The following is a 16397-nucleotide window of genomic DNA, read 5'->3' as shown; positions in this document are numbered from 1 at the left end:
AAAAAAACGAAAAAATAGGGGGCAAGAAAAAACGGGGGAGAAGAAAAGGGGGGAAGGAAGAAAAAACGGGGGAGAAAAAAAATCGGGTGAGAAAAAAGAGGGGAAGGAAAAAAACCGGGGGAGAAAAAAGAGGGGAAGGAAAAAAACCGGGGAGAAAAAAGAGGGGAAGGAAAAAAACCGGGGGAGAAAAAAGAGGGGAAGGAAAAAAACCGGGGGAGAAAAAAGAGGGGAAGGAAAAAAACCGGGGAGAAAAAAGAGGGGAAGGAAAAAAACCGGGGGAGAAAAAAGAGGGGAAGGAAAAAAACCGGGGGAGAAAAAAGAGGGGAAGGAAAAAAACCGGGGGAGAAAAAAGAGGGGAAGGAAAAAAACCGGGGGGAAAAAAGAGGAGAAGGAAAAAAACCGGGGGGGAAAAAAGAGGAGAAGGAAAAAAACCGGGGGGGAAAAAAGAGGAGAAGGAAAAAAACCGGGGGGGAAAAAAGAGGAGAAGGAAAAAAACCGGGGGAGAAAAAAAGAGGGGAAGGAAAAAAACCGGGGGAGAAAAAAGAGGGGAAGGAAAAAAACCGGGGGAGAAAAAAGAGGGGAAAACAGTGGAAATCGGGAGGAAAAGAGAAGAAAAATCGGGGAAAAAAATGGAAAAAAGGGAGAAAAAAGGCGGAAAAAAGCAAAAAAACGGGTGCAAAGAAAAACTCGAGGGAAGAAAGGGGGGAAGGAAGAAAAAATCGTCGGAAAACAAAGAGGGAAGGGAAAAATCGGGAAAAAAAGGGACGGGAAAAATCGGGGGGGGGAACAATAAAAGGGGACGGGAAAAATCGGGGGGGGGAACAATAAAAAGGGACGGGAAAAATCGGGGGGGGGAACAATAAAAGGGGACGGGAAAAATCGGGGGGGAATAAAAAAGGGACGGGAAAAATCGGGGGGGAATAAAAAAGGGACGGGAAAAATCGGGGGGGGGAACAATAAAAGGGGACGGGGAAAATCGGGGGGGAATAAAAAAGGGACGGGGAAAATGGGGGGGAAATAAAAAAAGGGCAGAGGAAAGTCGGGGGGGAATAAAAAAGGGACGGGGAAAATCGGGGGGGAATAAAAAAGGGACGGGGAAAATCGGGGGGGAATAAAAAGGACGGGGAAAATCGGGGGGGAATAAAAAAGGGACGGGGAAAATCGGGGGGAATAAAAAAGGGACGGGGAAAATGGGGGGGAAATAAAAAAAGGGCAGAGGAAAATCGGGGGGGAAATAAAAAAGGGGCAGGGGAAAATCGGGGGGGAAATAAAAAAGGGGCAAGGAAAATCGGGGGGGGGAAATAAAAAAGGGGCAAGGAAAATCGGGGGGGGAAATAAAAAAGGGGCAAGGAAAATCGGGGGGGGGAAATAAAAAAGGGGCAAGGAAAATCGGGGGGGGGGAATAAAAAGGGGCAAGGAAAATCGGGGGGGGGGAATAAAAAGGGGCAAGGAAAATCGGGGGGAATAAAAAAGGGGCAAGGAAAATCGGGGGGAATAAAAAAGGGGCAAGGAAAATCGGGGGGAATAAAAAAGGGGCAGGGGAAAATCGGGGGGAATAAAAAAGGGGCAGGGGAAAATCGGGGGGAATAAAAAAGGGGCAAGGAAAATCGGGGGGAATAAAAAAGGGGCAAGGAAAATCGGGGGGAATAAAAAAGGGGCAAGGAAAATCGGGGGGAATAAAAAAGGGGCAAGGAAAATCGGGGGGAATAAAAAAGGGGCAAGGAAAATCGGGGGGAATAAAAAAGGGGCAAGGAAAATCGGGGGGAATAAAAAAGGGGCAAGGAAAATCGGGGGGAATAAAAAAGGGGCAAGGAAAATCGGGGGGAATAAAAAAGGGGCAAGGAAAATCGGGGGGAATAAAAAAGGGGCAAGGAAAATCGGGGGGAATAAAAAAGGGGCAAGGAAAATCGGGGGGAATAAAAAAGGGGCAAGGAAAATCGGGGGAATAAAAAAGGGGCAAGGAAAATCGGGGGGAATAAAAAAGGGGCAGGGGAAAATCGGGGGGGGAATAAAAAGGGGCAAGGAAAATCGGGGGGAATAAAAAGGGGCAAGGAAAATCGGGGGGAATAAAAAGGGGCAAGGAAAATCGGGGGGAATAAAAAGGGGCAAGGAAAATCGGGGGGGAATAAAAAAAAGGGGCAAAGAAAATCGGGGGGAGAAAAATCGGGGGGAAGAAAAGAGGGGAGAGAAAAATAGGGGGGAGAAAAATCGGGGCGAGAGAAAAAAAGGGGCGAGAGAAATCGGAGGAGGAAGGGAGGAAAGGAGAAATTGGAAAAAAAAGGGGAGAAAAAAAAGAGGTGAGAAAAATCCGGGAGAAAAGGGAGGGAAGGAAAAAATGGAAGGGGAAAAAATGCAAAAAGAAAAAAAAGGGAAAACCGGGGGGGAGGAAAATCGGGGGAAAAAAAGAGGGAAATAGAAAAAGGGGGGATGGAAAAATCGGGGGGGATATAAAAGGGGAACAAAAATCGGGGGGGGATATAAAAGGGGAACAAAAATCGGGGGGGAAATCGTAGAAAAAAGGGGGGCGAGAAAATCGGGGGGGAGAAAACCGGGGGGAAAAATAAGGGGGGGGGGGGGGGGGAGAAAACCGGGGAAAAAAAAGGGGGGGGAGAAAACCGGGAGAAAAAGCAGAAGGAAACTGAGGAAAAGAAAGAGGGGGTGGGGAGAAAATCGGGGGGGAAAATGAAGAGAGGAAAAATAGAGCGAGATGAAAAGGGGATAAAAAGGTGAAAAAAGGGAAGGAAAATAGGGAAATAAAGGAGAAGGGAAAAAGGGGAAAAAAGAGGGAGGGGAGAAAAGCGGCGTAAAGGGAAAGAGGAGAACGAAGAAAAAATCGGGAGACAGAAGTGGGGAAAACAGGAAAAAAGATTAAAAACACGGAAAGAGGAGGACAAGGAAATTAAAGCAGAAAAATGAAAGAGGAAAGGAAAATGAGGGAAAGGGGGAGAAATGAGCGAAAGGGGGTGGAAAAAAGGAGGTAATTGTATTTTAAAGAAAGAATGTAATAAGAAAAAAACGAAAGTACGGGGGAGAAACGTTAAGAAAAGGGGGGAAGGGAAAATAAAAACAACGGAACGGCGGAAAATGAGAGAGAAAAAGGAAACGTAAGGAAACAAACACCGAGGAGCGGGGAGAAAAGGAAAGAAAAAAGGACGGGGACCCACAGCGCGGCCGCGGGAGATGGGCGCCCACGGGAGCGGAGCGCCGCAAGCGGGACCCGGGGAGCGGAGCGGGGAGCGGAGCGGGGCGCGGCGCGGGCTGCGCTCCTACCTGGCGCTCAGGCCCCCATGGCGGCGGCGCGGCGGGGCGGGGCTCAGGAGCACGGGCACGGACGGGGAGAGCGGGGCGGCGGCGCGGCGGCCGCGCCATGGAGCGCCGGGACGGCCCCGCCGGGCGGCATCGGGAGCGTTCCCCCCCTCCGCGGCGGCGCTGACGGAGAGCGGTCCCGCGCGCGCGCGTGGCGGCGGCGGGAGGAGGAGGGGGGGGGGTTGGGGGGGAGGGGAAAATAAAGGGATAACGCGGGAGAGCGCGGGCAGAGGGAGGGAAAAGGGAGGGGGGGGGAGGGAAAAAAAAAAAAAAAGAAAAAAAAAAACCGCGGCGGCGGGGCCGTGAAACGCGCATTGTTCTCCGTGGGGGCGGGCTCACGGCCGCTTGCCGCCTCCCCATTGGCCGTCCCGCCCGCCGCTCAGCCGTGGGTAAACAGGCGGCGGTTTTCAGGCCCCCCACGAGCCGCCTTCGGCTCTCCGTCCCCGCCGTTTCCAGGCCCCCCGCCCCCCCCCCACGCGCCGTCAGCACTCGCACCCCCCCCCCCCCCCCTTGGGGGGCGGCGGGGAGGGAACCGCCGGCGGGCCCTCTCCCACGGCCCCATGTGCACAAAGCGCCCTTTGAGGGGGGCGGCTCCTCCCCCCCCCCCCCCCCCCGGTTCTAAACATTAAAATGAGGGGGAAAGCGGACACCGTTCGTTGGGGGGGGGGTCATTAAAGTGGTGTTTTTTGAGCCCGAAAGCGCTGCTGAGCTGGGGGGGGGGGGAAGGGCGGCCAGACTGCGATGTGTTTGTTTTGTTTTGTTTTGTGATTAAAAGCACACATTAAAGGGGGGGGAGGGGGGGGGGTGACGGCTGTGTTGTTTTTTTTTTTTTTTTTTCTCTTTTTAAATGGTGGAAAATAAAAAAAGTGGAAAATAAAACCAGCCCTTCCTCCTTCCCTTCCCTCTCCTCCTCCTCCTCCTCCTCCTCCGCCATTTTGTGCGGCCGCCCCGCACCGGCCCTCATTGCCCCCCCGCACCGCCGCGCGGTTCATTCCATCGCTGCCATCACCCGGAGGGTCCCCCCCTCCCCCCCCTTCCGCCTTTTCCGTTTTACTCCGCTTAATTTCCTCGAAAATACACATTTTATTGCCATTTTCCCCTTTTTTTCCCATTTTTTCCACTCCCCGTTTTCGCCGCTCTCATTTCTTTCTTCCTGAGGATTTTTTTCCTTTTCATTTCCCCCATTTTTTTCACCTTCCCATTCCCCCCCCCCCCGTTTATTACCCTCTCCCCTATAGTTTTTCCCCCTTTTTCCCCTTTAATCCCCCCGCGGAAGCAGAGGGGAGCGGGTGGGAGGCAGCACAGCCCTGCAGATCCCTTCCCCCCTCCCCCCCCGGGCACGCAGGTAGGATTTGGGGTGGGATGGGCACACAACACCCCCCCATCACCCTGCCCCACTTTGAGGAGGGGCTGCCAGCCCATGCTCTGCACCCCTCCCTATATGCACACGTATAGAGGAGGCCCGGGGGGGGCAGGCGTTGCGCTGTGCCGTGCTGGCCGCACGTTTTCAGGCTGGTTGGAGCTATATTTAACGCGTGCAGTCAGCGCCCGCATTTAGCAACGCGGCCATAAATCAGACGGACGGGGCTGGCACTGCTGTGCCCCATTTCCTCATCTCCGCGCCGGTGGGGGCCCTTTCCCCCATAGAAAACCACAAAGCGGGGGGTGGGGGGGGGTGGAAGGCGAAAGGGGATCTGTGGCACAGCCCCGGAGGAGGAGGAGGAGGAGGAGGAGGAGGAGGAGGAGGCGGGGGGGGGTCCTTCACAGCACAGTTTGGGGGGCAGACGGGTGCGGGATTCCCAGCAGTGCGGGGTGATGTTCTCCATCGGTCCCCGCTGGCTGCTCAGCCCCATTGCGGGGTCCTGGGGTTCTGCTTTGATTCTCTTTTTATTTTCCCTTTTTACCCAATAAAAAGCTTTTTTTTTTTTTTTTTAAGTGCGAAATGATGAGAAAAACACCCGGCGCTGCGGCGGGGATGCTCTGAGCGGGACGCGAGTCCCGGGGCTGTGATTTGTGCCCGCTCTTTCGGGCCAACCCTGACCGCGCTGGGGTGTGGGGCGAGGAGAAGGGCGGCCGCAGCCTGGGGAGCGGTGGGACGTGGTGGTTGAGCGGAGAAACGTGTGGGAAATAGCCCGGACCCGCAGCCCTGCGCGGTCCCTGGGTGTGTGCGGGAGCGCTGATCCGCGTCAGCACGGCGAGCCCGAGCCCGCTCCCATTTCACGTTTCCCGGGGAGCACAGAGCTGCAGGGGATGGGGACAGACACGGTCTGGCTTTTGGGGACGGTGCCACGCACGTGGCTTTGTGCCACACTCAGGGTGATGTCCCCAAAAGGAGAGGGGTGGGCACGGGCTGTGCCCCGGGCTGTCCCTTCCCCATGTCACCGCGTGGAGGGCACTGCCATGTGCACCCCAAATTTCACCATCCCCATCTGACAGCACGGTGAACCCATCCTCCTCCCCACGGTGCACTCTCAAATGCCCCTTCCAACCCCATGGACGTGCTAGTAAAAGGGGGACGGGAAGCAAAACCTGTCCCCAAAAACATCCCAAAGCAATGAGCACGGAGCTGCCCATGGGGAAATGGGCCACTGGGGCTGAACCCACAGCTGCCACCCAGCACAGGTGTCACACAGGTGGGGACAGAGCTTCCAGTGTCCTCAGTGGGCCGGGTGGTGGCAATGGGGGCTGCTAGCTGTCCCCATTGTTGCTCCAGGTGTAGGATTGCTGGGTCCAGAAGCCACAGGACAAGAAACCCCTATGGGCACCCACCAGAGCACCGCAGCACCCCACACTGTACCACAGCGATGCTAAAACAGCACCGTGGAGCAAAAGGGGCAGAAACCATCTCACCCCAACCCCCACAGGTGCCAGGGGCTGCAGGAGGGTCCTGGTACCCAACACCCCCTGGTCACCCCATGGCTCTCCCGGGGCCGTTCCCCTCCACACAACCCCACAGCACTCACAGCTCTGCCAGCAGAGCCCCCGCACCCTTCCAGCCAGCAGTGCCCAGCTCCTCATGATGATTTCCTTCGAGACGATCCCAGCAGTGATAGACAAAACCGTCCCCTCTCGTGGGAGCTGGAATGCCATGTCCTAACAGCAGCTTTTGTACCGCTCCTGTTGGAGGAAAGAGCGCATGGGGGGGGGGGGGCGGGGAGAGATTTAATTATAGAGCTGCATTGTGATTTCGCACACATAGCTGGCTGCTGTAATCAGGTTACAAGTGGATCTGATTTTCCTCCCTCCCCTCCCTCTTCCTCCCCTTTTTCTTTCCCTGCGTTTTCCCCTCTCCCTTTTTCCTCTCAGCAGCCCGTGAGGTCTGGGTGTCACGTTGGGCTGCTCAGCACATGGACCCACGTTCCCAACCCCCACCACTGCCCCCCAGATCCCCGCAGCTCTGGGTGGAGATGAGGAGCCCCGTTTCCTTCTCTTGGGGTGGGAGGAGGAAAACAAGAGGGGAGAAACATTTTTTAAACACAACTTTGTGGGGCTTTCTTTTCTACCCAGGCCAAGCAATGCTGCGCTCTGATCAGGACTGCTCTGAGGTTCATTGAGGAACCTATTGTTGTCCATGTGAATTCTTTTTTACATTTCAAATAATAGGATTATTTCCCCAGGGGGTAATATCCTGTAATTTGAACACAATAATGGGAATAAATTACTTACTTAGAACTAATAACGACAGCCTGATTCCAATATATATAGGAACTGTAACAGCTTTGGTTAGTTAAAGAGTAATTGTGTCGACGGATGACATTTTCTTTCAAAGGAATCTGATGACTTTTAATTAAATTTGCTGGGGGTGGGGAGGGAAGGGAGAGGGAGACACTGCTGTCCCAGTGCCCCGAGCATGGCACCCACGAGAGAGGACTGCTCCCCCCAGGGCACCACTGCCAGGGCTTGGCATTGCCACCAGGCAGTCCTGGTTGGTGCTGGGTGATGCTCCACCTCAAGCATCAGTGACATTCGGCCACTGGGATGCAGGGATACTGCAGGGGGAGTGTGGTGGGTCCCTGTGGCACTCGTCCTGCTCTGTGTCACCTCCCCATGGCACTCATCCTGCCCCCTGGCACCCCCCACTTTGCCACTCTCCCCCGATGCCTTTTGCTGCCGATTGCCCTTAGTGTTTATTTCCAGCTTCAAAGCCCTCGAAGTTCCCATTGGAGAAGACAAAATTGACAAAAGCTGCCTTTCCAGCCCATCCCACGGAGCGCCGAGTTCCTGCCCCGAAATATCTCGGCGAGGAGCGCTGCCAGCAGCTCCGTCCTCCTCCAGGACTCATTTTCCTCTGTTTATCTTGAAAATATTTCTGTGCTGAGGTCCCACCCAGCAGTGTGCAGCGCTGCGAGGCCGCCTGCAGCCAACACACGGCCCTTGTTTATCCGGAGCAGAGCCGGGGCCGGTGCTGGAGGAGGAGAAGCCCTCCGAGCACGGAGCATCCCTCGCCACGGTTCCTGCTCGCCTACCGACACATGGATGCCTCCTGATGCTGGTTTGGGAGCTTTAGAGATTTAAAACGGTCATCATGACACGAAGAATGCTGGGGTTGGAGCTCCTCGAGCTCTGCTGGTAGCTCAGTGCATCCCGGGGGTGCAGCAGTGCTCCACCTCTGCTCTGCGGGGTTCCCAGACCCTACAGCTGTCACAGAGTTTTGCAAGAGCCCCTTGCAAAGGTTTCAGGGTAAATTTAGGGTGATGGGATGGGCACCCGGCTGTCCCCTCACTGCCTTGCTGCTGGATCTGACCACACTTTGGGGTACCCACCACAAGCACCCCTTCCCCAAACCTCCCCTCCCCCCTCCCCCTCACAGCATCACCCTCAAATCACAGCAACGCTCCAAGCCCGGCCAGCAGGATTGAGTTACCTGCCCTGCAGGAAGAAAGGAGGCACTCAGCCAGAGCTGACGCCTCTCCCCCTGCCAAGGCCCGACACCGTGGTGACAGTCACACGCAGAGGCACAGAAACACGAGCCCCCGTGACCCCGATCTGCATCTCCCCCTCCTCCCACCCCACAGCACCGGGCAGGGCGTGCTTTGCTTTGCTTGCCCGTCACAAGCTGCCTTATCTTTTAATAAAACCTTTAAGAGCAGAAGTCAGGCTACACGGGCACAAAGGCAGTTAGATCTCCTCCCGGGACATTAATCATTTTCCTTTGATATGTTTTGCTAATTAGGCGAAGCGTTTGCCTCGATGTGGGGGGAAAGTGGGGCCTGGGGAAAATAAAAAATAAGGGATGAAAGGGGAGAGGTGGAAGAGTGGAAGAGCCAGCATGGGGGGACCAAGGTGTAACGCTGCTCTGTTCTCTGAACATCAAACTCAGCACATGTGGCTCCAGCATTATCAGGACATGGGGATCACTGGAGGGGCCCCAGGCCGTGTGGGTGCTGGGCTGCATGAGCTGGGGGCCGCAGCCAGCCCGTGGCCACCCCCCTGTCCTATGGGTGTGTGAGGTGTGATGACCCACAGGGGAAAAACACAGAGGGAGAAGGTTTCTCCTCCGTGGCCTCCGCCGTGGTGGCTTGTGGATAGAACCTCGAACTGCAGGGATGGGGACAAGCTCTTCCCGGGTGGGACTGGCTCCTTTTTGCAAGAGTCCAACCCAGCTCCCACGGGACCCGATGTTTTTCTGTGAGGAACAAAGTAACCCACAGCAAAATCGTTATGAGGACGCACTGAAAAAAAAACCAAAACTCGGCGAGAAACCACCGGCTGCTCGTGCCCCCCACCCCCCCAGCGCTTATCGACAACTCGAACCCAAACCCTCAACGTGCAAACCCTCGGGGCGGCGCTATGGGGCAGCGCTGTGGGGCAGCGCTATGGGGCAGAGCCGCGGAATAAATCACAGCGCCGCACTCCGGAATAAATCACAGCGCCGCACTCCCTTGCAGCGCGCGCTCCTCATTGCTGCGGGATGACACACGCCGCCCCTCCCCCACCCCACCCCCACCAAAACAAAGCCCTGTTTCTAATTTGGGAGGGGGGGAATGGGTTGGAAATCATTTTCCATCCCGGCTTCCAAACGAAACCAAAAAGAAATCTGCTTTCCAGAGCGCCTCGGAGGGGTCAGCGCTCGGCGGGAGCGCCAAAAGTCGCGGGAGGGAAAAGCGAGCGCTGCTCCCCCACACCCGTTCCCAAGAAAAAGAGAATAAATTAAACGAAGACAATGCTGTTTAAATATAGAGTGTAAAGCACAGCTCGGCACCATTCATCATTTGGAGGGGGGAGGGGGGGGCGATGTTTTCGCCAGCATCTCCCGGCGGATCCGGTTGGCTGTTGTGTCCCCAGGGGATGCGTGGCGGGCGTGCTGACGCCGGCGCGGGGAGCGGGAGAAGGAACCCCGCGGGTGCCCCCACCGCCGTGTGAGAGCTGCTGGAAAATCATCGTCCCCTCCCCCCCCCCAAAAAAAAAAAGGGATTCAGCCCTGGGAGCACCTCGGGGCCACGTCCCAGCGCGGTTTGCACAGCCAACGTGGGGTGGAAAAAAATGTAAAAACCTTCAAGGTGAGGAAAGCGCTGCGGGAAGGTCGGCACCCCGGGTGTGTTAGTGCCAAAGTGCTCGGTCCGCAGCGTCAGGGCAGGACTTCCCACCCTTCCCAGTCCGATTCCTGGGGGCGTTTCTCATGGACGCCCAATTTGTGCCATCGCCGTGGTCCCAGAGCACCTCCTCCCCACCTCCACCTCCCCCCGACGTGCTCCCCAGAGCACTGGGAGGGCTCTGAGGAGTCAAAAAATAACAAAGAATCGTAATTGCTTAAAAAATAATAATAAAATAAAATAAAAAGGCCCTGGAAAGAAACAAACAGTTTTGAATCATCGTTCACGCGAAGAAATAGTGCGTGTTGGAAGCAAGCACGGGAAGTTCTGGGGACAATAAATCCTGCACGGGAGCAGATGAACCAACGCAATTCCACACTCGGGAACACAGTGGGATTATGGAGACGGCGGGAGGGCAAAGTGTGGGGAATTCGGGGCGGGACCCCAAAGCAGAGGGGTCCTGGGTGCCAGGAGCACTCACCCCATCGCCTCGGGTTTTGGGATCGAGCCCAGGCGCTGGCAAAGGATCCGCCAGGATCCCCTGCTCTGATGTGGCTGCGTCGGGATGGGGAGGAGTGGGGCTCCGTCCCCACCCGCGGAACAGCGGCGATGCTGGCTGTGCTGCGGGTACAGGAGCAGCACGTCCCCGCTGCTGGCCGCGGGCAGGATTTGGCTGCGCAGGAATTTGGAAGCTGCCCGAGATCCCGAAGAAACGAGGGAAGGCTAAGAAGTGTGGCATGGCACCAGGGACAAACCGGGAGCCGTGGGGGTGGGATATCGCCCTCTCCTCTATGGGAATACTGCGGGGGCTCCGCAGGACACGCTGACCCCATTGCCCCCCCCCACCCCCAGTGAATGGGGGCTGCATTCACTGCGTCCTTTGGGATCAGGCAGAAAACACTACAGCACGGCCCCGGCATGCTCAGCATCCTCATAGGGACGGTGCTGGAGGACATCATTCGGGCACCGAAATCCCTCCACGGTGCACCCCAGGGCTGAGGACCCCGAGACGTCCCCTCCCCCATCCCCTTCGGAGCGACAGAAACGCTCATTGCCTCCAAAATAGGTTTCCTTCCCCACCCCCGAATAGAATAGAAAGAGGGGGGGAGGGAGAAAAAGAAAAGAAAAGAAAAAAAACCCGATCCCGAGGTACATACAGAAAGGAGATGTTAAACTCGAGCAAAAGTGGAAACTGCACGATGGGCACTGTGGGTCGCAGAGCAGAGCAGGGAGGTCCGGGCACTGCGGGGACGGAGGGGCAGTGGCACTGGGACCCGGGTTAGGGTTAGGGCTAGGGATGGTTCCTCAGTGGGAGAAGGACGGGGGGGGGGGGGGGGGGGGGGGGGGGGGGAAGGTGAGAAGGGCTTTAAATTAATCTTTACATTGAGGTCGGGCTCGGAAAGCAGAGTGCCCAAACCCGCCCCGTCGGGCACATCGCGCTCTGCAGGAGGAGCTGCAGCCCCCGCCCCATTCCCAGCGCCGGCTGCGGGGCTTTTCCCGTCCCCCCGCGGCCCTTTGGTTTGCTTTCCGAAGGAAAATAAAGCGGCTCTGTTTGCAGAAGGTTCTCGTTAGGGAAACATTTGGAGTCAGCGCTTCTACCCCGAAGGGCAACGGAGTGCTCGGCGGAATCGGGGCGGGAGGAGGAGGAGGGATGGATGGATGGATGGATGGGTGAGGGACCCTTCGGCGTGCTGCCGGGGCAAGGGACGCAAGGAAGGTCCCAGCAGCGCTCCCAGCGCCCGAGGGACGCCCAGGTCCGCCGGGGCGAACGGGGTAAGGATGCTCCTGGTCCCTTGAGGGCCCGGGGACACGGGTCGGTGACACGGCCGTGCAGGAGCCCCTTCCTGCAGCCTTTGGGCGCAGGTCCCGAGCAGCGCAGTGCTCGTCCCCCAGTCGGGTCGCGTCCCCTCTCCCGTCCCCATCGCGCGGGCTGTGGTGACATCTGCTGGGCTGTCGCTCGGGATGTCCCGTGGAGCCCTCATGGCACGGACCCGCACGGCGGGACGTCCCTTTGTCCCGGGACGCAACGCGCCCCGAAGTGCCACCACTGCTGCGAGTTTTACTGCCCGGGCACGGCGACAAAACCCAGCTGGGACCCGTACCACTGCCTGCAGGGGACGGACGGGCGATGGAGCGGGGACGGCGGCGGTCACAGCCCCCAAAGAGAGGGCAGGGGGCGGCACGGTGCTCCTGGGGGGCGGGGGGAGGGGGTCAGAGAGCTGGAAAAATCCGTGAGGGGGAAAGGCTGCGATGAGGAGCGGGCAGGGATGGGGCAGGCTGTTTTATCTGGAGCCGATTCTGATTTCTGCCCTTTTCCAGTAGCAGCAGGATGCTGTGCTGAGCCTCATTATGCAAATAGAAGCAATTAGAGCTCACCCAGGCTCTGCCCACGTGATGGTTTATGGCACTCGCAGAAATCCATCCTGATACGCGAGGGGAATGACAACGGCCCCGGGCTGCACCCCCTTCACCCCAACCACCGCGTGCTGATGGCGGTGCCTTTGGTGGACCTCCCCCCACCCCCACCCCCCGTCAGGGACAAACCCCATCACTGCAGCCCGGGAGAAGCCCCCCACCCTCCAGGTGACAACGGGGACGGCTGCAGCCCTCAGCCCCGACCCCGAGGATGTCACGCGTGGCGTGAATCAGAGCAGCTCCATCCGCCCACCCGGGGGCAGCCGCGGTCATCCCACGGCTCAGCACTGAGCACAGCAGAGCTCGGCCCTGTGCAGCCCTCGGATGGGGAGGGCTGGAAACCCCTCCCGGGTTGGGAGGGATGGGAAGTGATGCGCTTCTAAAGGGGCTGCGTTGGTACTTGAGAAGAGCCTGGCTGTGCCACTGCCAAAAAATAATTTATAAAAGGAAAAAAAAAACAAAGACAAAACAAAGACAAAACAACCCCGCTACAATGACTAATTAGCTGCTCCTGCCTCGTACCCTGTAAACAAATGTATTTGTAACCAATTTGCAAGCACTTTGCATAAGGGGCCCAGAACACTCATGCCTGTTTGATGCATTTTGACATTAATTTGATAATAGCAGCTTAACAAGGAATCCAGGCTCCCTAGCTATAAATATGCTGCTTTTCCCCTTCCTTTTATCTGCACAGTGAAATAATGTTGTTTTTCCCCCTGCTGCAATAACCACCATCCAGCCCTTTCATGAACGCCCTTTATGTCCTTTAGCATTTTCAAGGCTTTTTTTTTTCTCTCTCTCTCTTTTCCTCCCTCCTCCTGGAGAAAGCAGAAGGGTTTTATGAGCTGTACTTTTAATTCCTGTTTATGGAGGGGACGGAGAGGAGAGGGCAGTGACAGGGCTCAATAATGCTGCTCATGGGAGAGTTGCTCAGAAGTCCCTCCTCCATCCACCTGCACTCTGTGGGAGGGATGGAGCTCGTCCTCTTCTCCCCGTTCTCAGTGCATTATGGCCCTCCAGCTCCACGCAGCCCTTTGGTGGCACACCAGCAGCAAACGGGAGCACGACCAAATGGGAATGGGATGGTGGGGACGACCTCGGTGCCACTGGGAGCACAGGTCCCAGCCTGAATGGGTGGCACTGCAGGACCTCCCCACGGCATCACCAGAGCTACCACGTGTCCCACGGAGACCAAACAGCCACAGCTCATCCCTGACCCAACAGCAACACTTCTTTCCTTCTGGTCCCTCCCAAAGCTCCCCATCTATTTGTAGAATGACAGCATGGTTGGGTTGGGCAGATGCACTGCTGGGGCACAGCACAGCTCCAGGACGAGCTGCTCCAACCCCAGCCCTCCCTCTGGGATTATTAATGCCCAAACAATGCAGTGAGCCTTGATGATAAGCCAGCAGAGCCCAAAAGCACATTCCTTCCTCAGCCTCCTCCCTCCTTATCTCTTCTCTCCTTCCTCAAAACCACAGTCAGATTATGGTTATTGGAGCAATAAAATCCATCACGTAAAACATGAGCATGAGGGACGGCCCCTGCTCTGCACCCTGCAGAGCACACAGAGCAAAGGAGCCCATGAGACACAGCCTCCAGGGTCCCCAACCCCAACCCATCCCCACCACGACCCCGAGTGCCACATCTCTGTGCTCCTGGAACACCTCCAGGGCTGCGAGTGCACCTCTGACCCACCTGCAAGCCGGGGGGGCTGCTTCATCCCACAGCAACGGGGCCCAAGCACGCCCTGATGGGAGGAAAAGCTTCTCCTCCAGCACGTGAGCTCACGACCTGCAATTAAAACACAACCAGAGCACATCCCCTACGGGGAGCGGCTCCCGGCTCCGCTTTTCAAGGGGAACACGAAGCAGGAGGCAACGAGAGATGCGGTTCAGAACAGATTCACTCTTTATTTGAAGTTTTACATGCCACAGCATACAGGAAAGTCGCACATGGAGAACTGGACTCACTACGAGGACACGGGGCCGGGTGCGAACGCAAGCATCAGACGAGCGCGTGGATGGAGAGCCTGCCAGTGCCACAGCCAGCACTGCGGCGGGGGGACCACCCCTCCCCTCTCCCTGTCCCCCTCCCCAAACCGTGGGTCAGCTCCTTCCCTCCCAGGGCATCGCCTGCTCCCCTCCAGCTCTGCAGACCGAGCTCCTGTTTCCCATCTCTCTGAATTCCCCTTTCCACGAACGCCAACGAGGAACAACGTCCCCCCACTGCTCGGAGCGACAGCGGTAGGGACTCTTACGCTGACATTTTATTTTCAAAGGAAGTTTTGAAAAGAGAAACAGGTCGGGCAGCAGCCTTGGGCACGGAGCTGCAGCCTCCGCTTCAAAGGACCGACTTCAAAACCGAATCCCGCGTCCTAATGGTTCTGTGCTACATTACTTAATTGTCACACGGCTAATTAGCAACGCCTGATTTCACGTTCGCTCACAAAAGAAGGGGCTCCTTTAAAACAATCAGTAACACGAGGCACCGGGCAGCCGGGCTCCGACGGCGTGAATATACGAGGACGTCACACCTCACGGCTTAAAAAAAGCAAAATGAAAACCCCCACCGTAATGAAAGGTGCACTGATCTGACTGCCTCCAGAGCTCGGGCTGCACACAGGGGAGGGGGGAACGCAGTGCTGGAGAGGGGCTCAGCACACAGCCACCCAGGGACCCCTCCCATGGCAGTGCTTTCCCTATGCCGGGTGAGATCGCCATCAGTCGGCGGAACCAAGCGACCCTTCTCCTCCAGAGCGGGGGGGAAACGACACAAATAAATCAGTAAAGAGGGGGGGGGGAATGGAGAGCGTCAGAGGTCAGTGCCACGAAACAATGGATATTGATGTCTCCATTCATTTCAAACAGCGGAAAGGTCAATGCCTCCCTTGCTTCGTGTTTTATGGCCGACATCCTGCTGCTAACAGCAACAGTGTTCGTAGTCAGACCCCATCCATCCTTTTTTATGATGATGATTATTCCTAACCAGGTTGAGCCATTTGGAAAGCGTGATGAAAGCTGAGGAGTGGAGGTGGGAGGGAGAGGGGAAACACCCCCCTCCCCCCCCCCCACCCCCCCAGGGAAGTGATGGCAGGGAGAGTGTCTGTGAGCCTGGGGGCCGCATGCCCACCCTGCTCCTCACCGCCCCCAAAAATGAACAGGGCCCAAGGCAGTGTCCCTTCCCTGTTCATCACTATTCTCCGTACAACATCCCAACTGGTTTCTATGGAAATGGTTCTCCTGTCAGAGCACCTAGCTGCCTGCGCATCCCCACGGAGCAGGAGAGCTGCATGGAAGGTGCTTCGCCCCGCAGTGCTCCCTGCCCTGAGTCCCAGAGAGCCACGAGGTGAGGGGACAGATCCTGCTGCAGAGATCAATGCAAGCAGGGCCCTCTGCCACCCAGCAGCCTGCAGCAGCAGCCCCGAGCGGCCCTGGCCCCCCAGCGAGGGGGGCTTCACAGCCCTGCACATGGCAGGAGGGAAGCAGATCTGTGATTCTGTGACATCACCTCATCAGGTGCCTGCAGGGAGCAGGGGGAGATTCTGGAGAGATGGCAACAGAGACCAAAGGGAAGGGGAGGGATTCTGAGTTAAATAAAAGCCAGCAACAGAACGCCAATGCCTCCGCTCTCTCCAATGCTGCACACTGGAGTCTCAGCTCTGAGTGGGCTCTGAGTCCCATACACTGCTCTGCTCAGAACATATGGTGCACTGCTTAATAGCCCGGCTCTGCCAATTGGGGACTATTAGGGTGGGTTCTTTTCCCAGTGTAAATGTTGCAGAATATAAATTGTAATTAACACCGATGCCAAAATAGCACTTAGAGAAAATAAGCACATTATTAACATCTGGTGAACCTGCCTGAGTGCAGAAGCAGCGGAAACTCACTCACCATGAGAGGATTCGTGGCAGAGAGAGGGAGCACCGGACCACGGCTGGGGATCGGGGTGGGCAGAAGGTGTTTTCTGCTCTTTATCTTTATTTGTAGTGTTGTCTTTACTACCTGTGGGTCACCTTCCATAGCCCCAATCACAACTGCTAGCATTTGCCTCAGGACCTCTGACCTGCTTGCACGAATGCTGATGTCTGAGCATCGTACTCCAGGAACAGAATAACGGTGTTACAAACCATGCCTGAGTGGC

The 16397-nt window shown here is 56.6% G+C and overlaps 1 protein-coding gene across 1 annotated transcript in view; it reads left to right on the top strand.

Moving 5' to 3' along the window:
- Positions 1-5037: 5037 nt before the first annotated feature.
- Positions 5038-16397, top strand: part of TMEM11 (transmembrane protein 11) — a 377196-nt gene continuing 365836 nt past the window's right edge. The window contains exon 1 of the transcript XR_010621974.1: positions 5038-5062. The gene's annotated coding sequence lies outside the window, so the exon portion shown is untranslated. The remainder of the gene's footprint in view (positions 5063-16397) is intronic.

This window comes from Cyrtonyx montezumae, unplaced genomic scaffold (genome assembly GCF_038088225.1).
Source record: "Cyrtonyx montezumae isolate F1298 unplaced genomic scaffold, pur_monq_1.0 scaffold_16, whole genome shotgun sequence".
Lineage (NCBI taxonomy): Eukaryota > Metazoa > Chordata > Aves > Galliformes > Odontophoridae > Cyrtonyx > Cyrtonyx montezumae.
The sequence above is the reverse complement of the archived record's forward strand: the minus strand, read 5'-3'. Positions and strand labels throughout refer to the sequence as shown.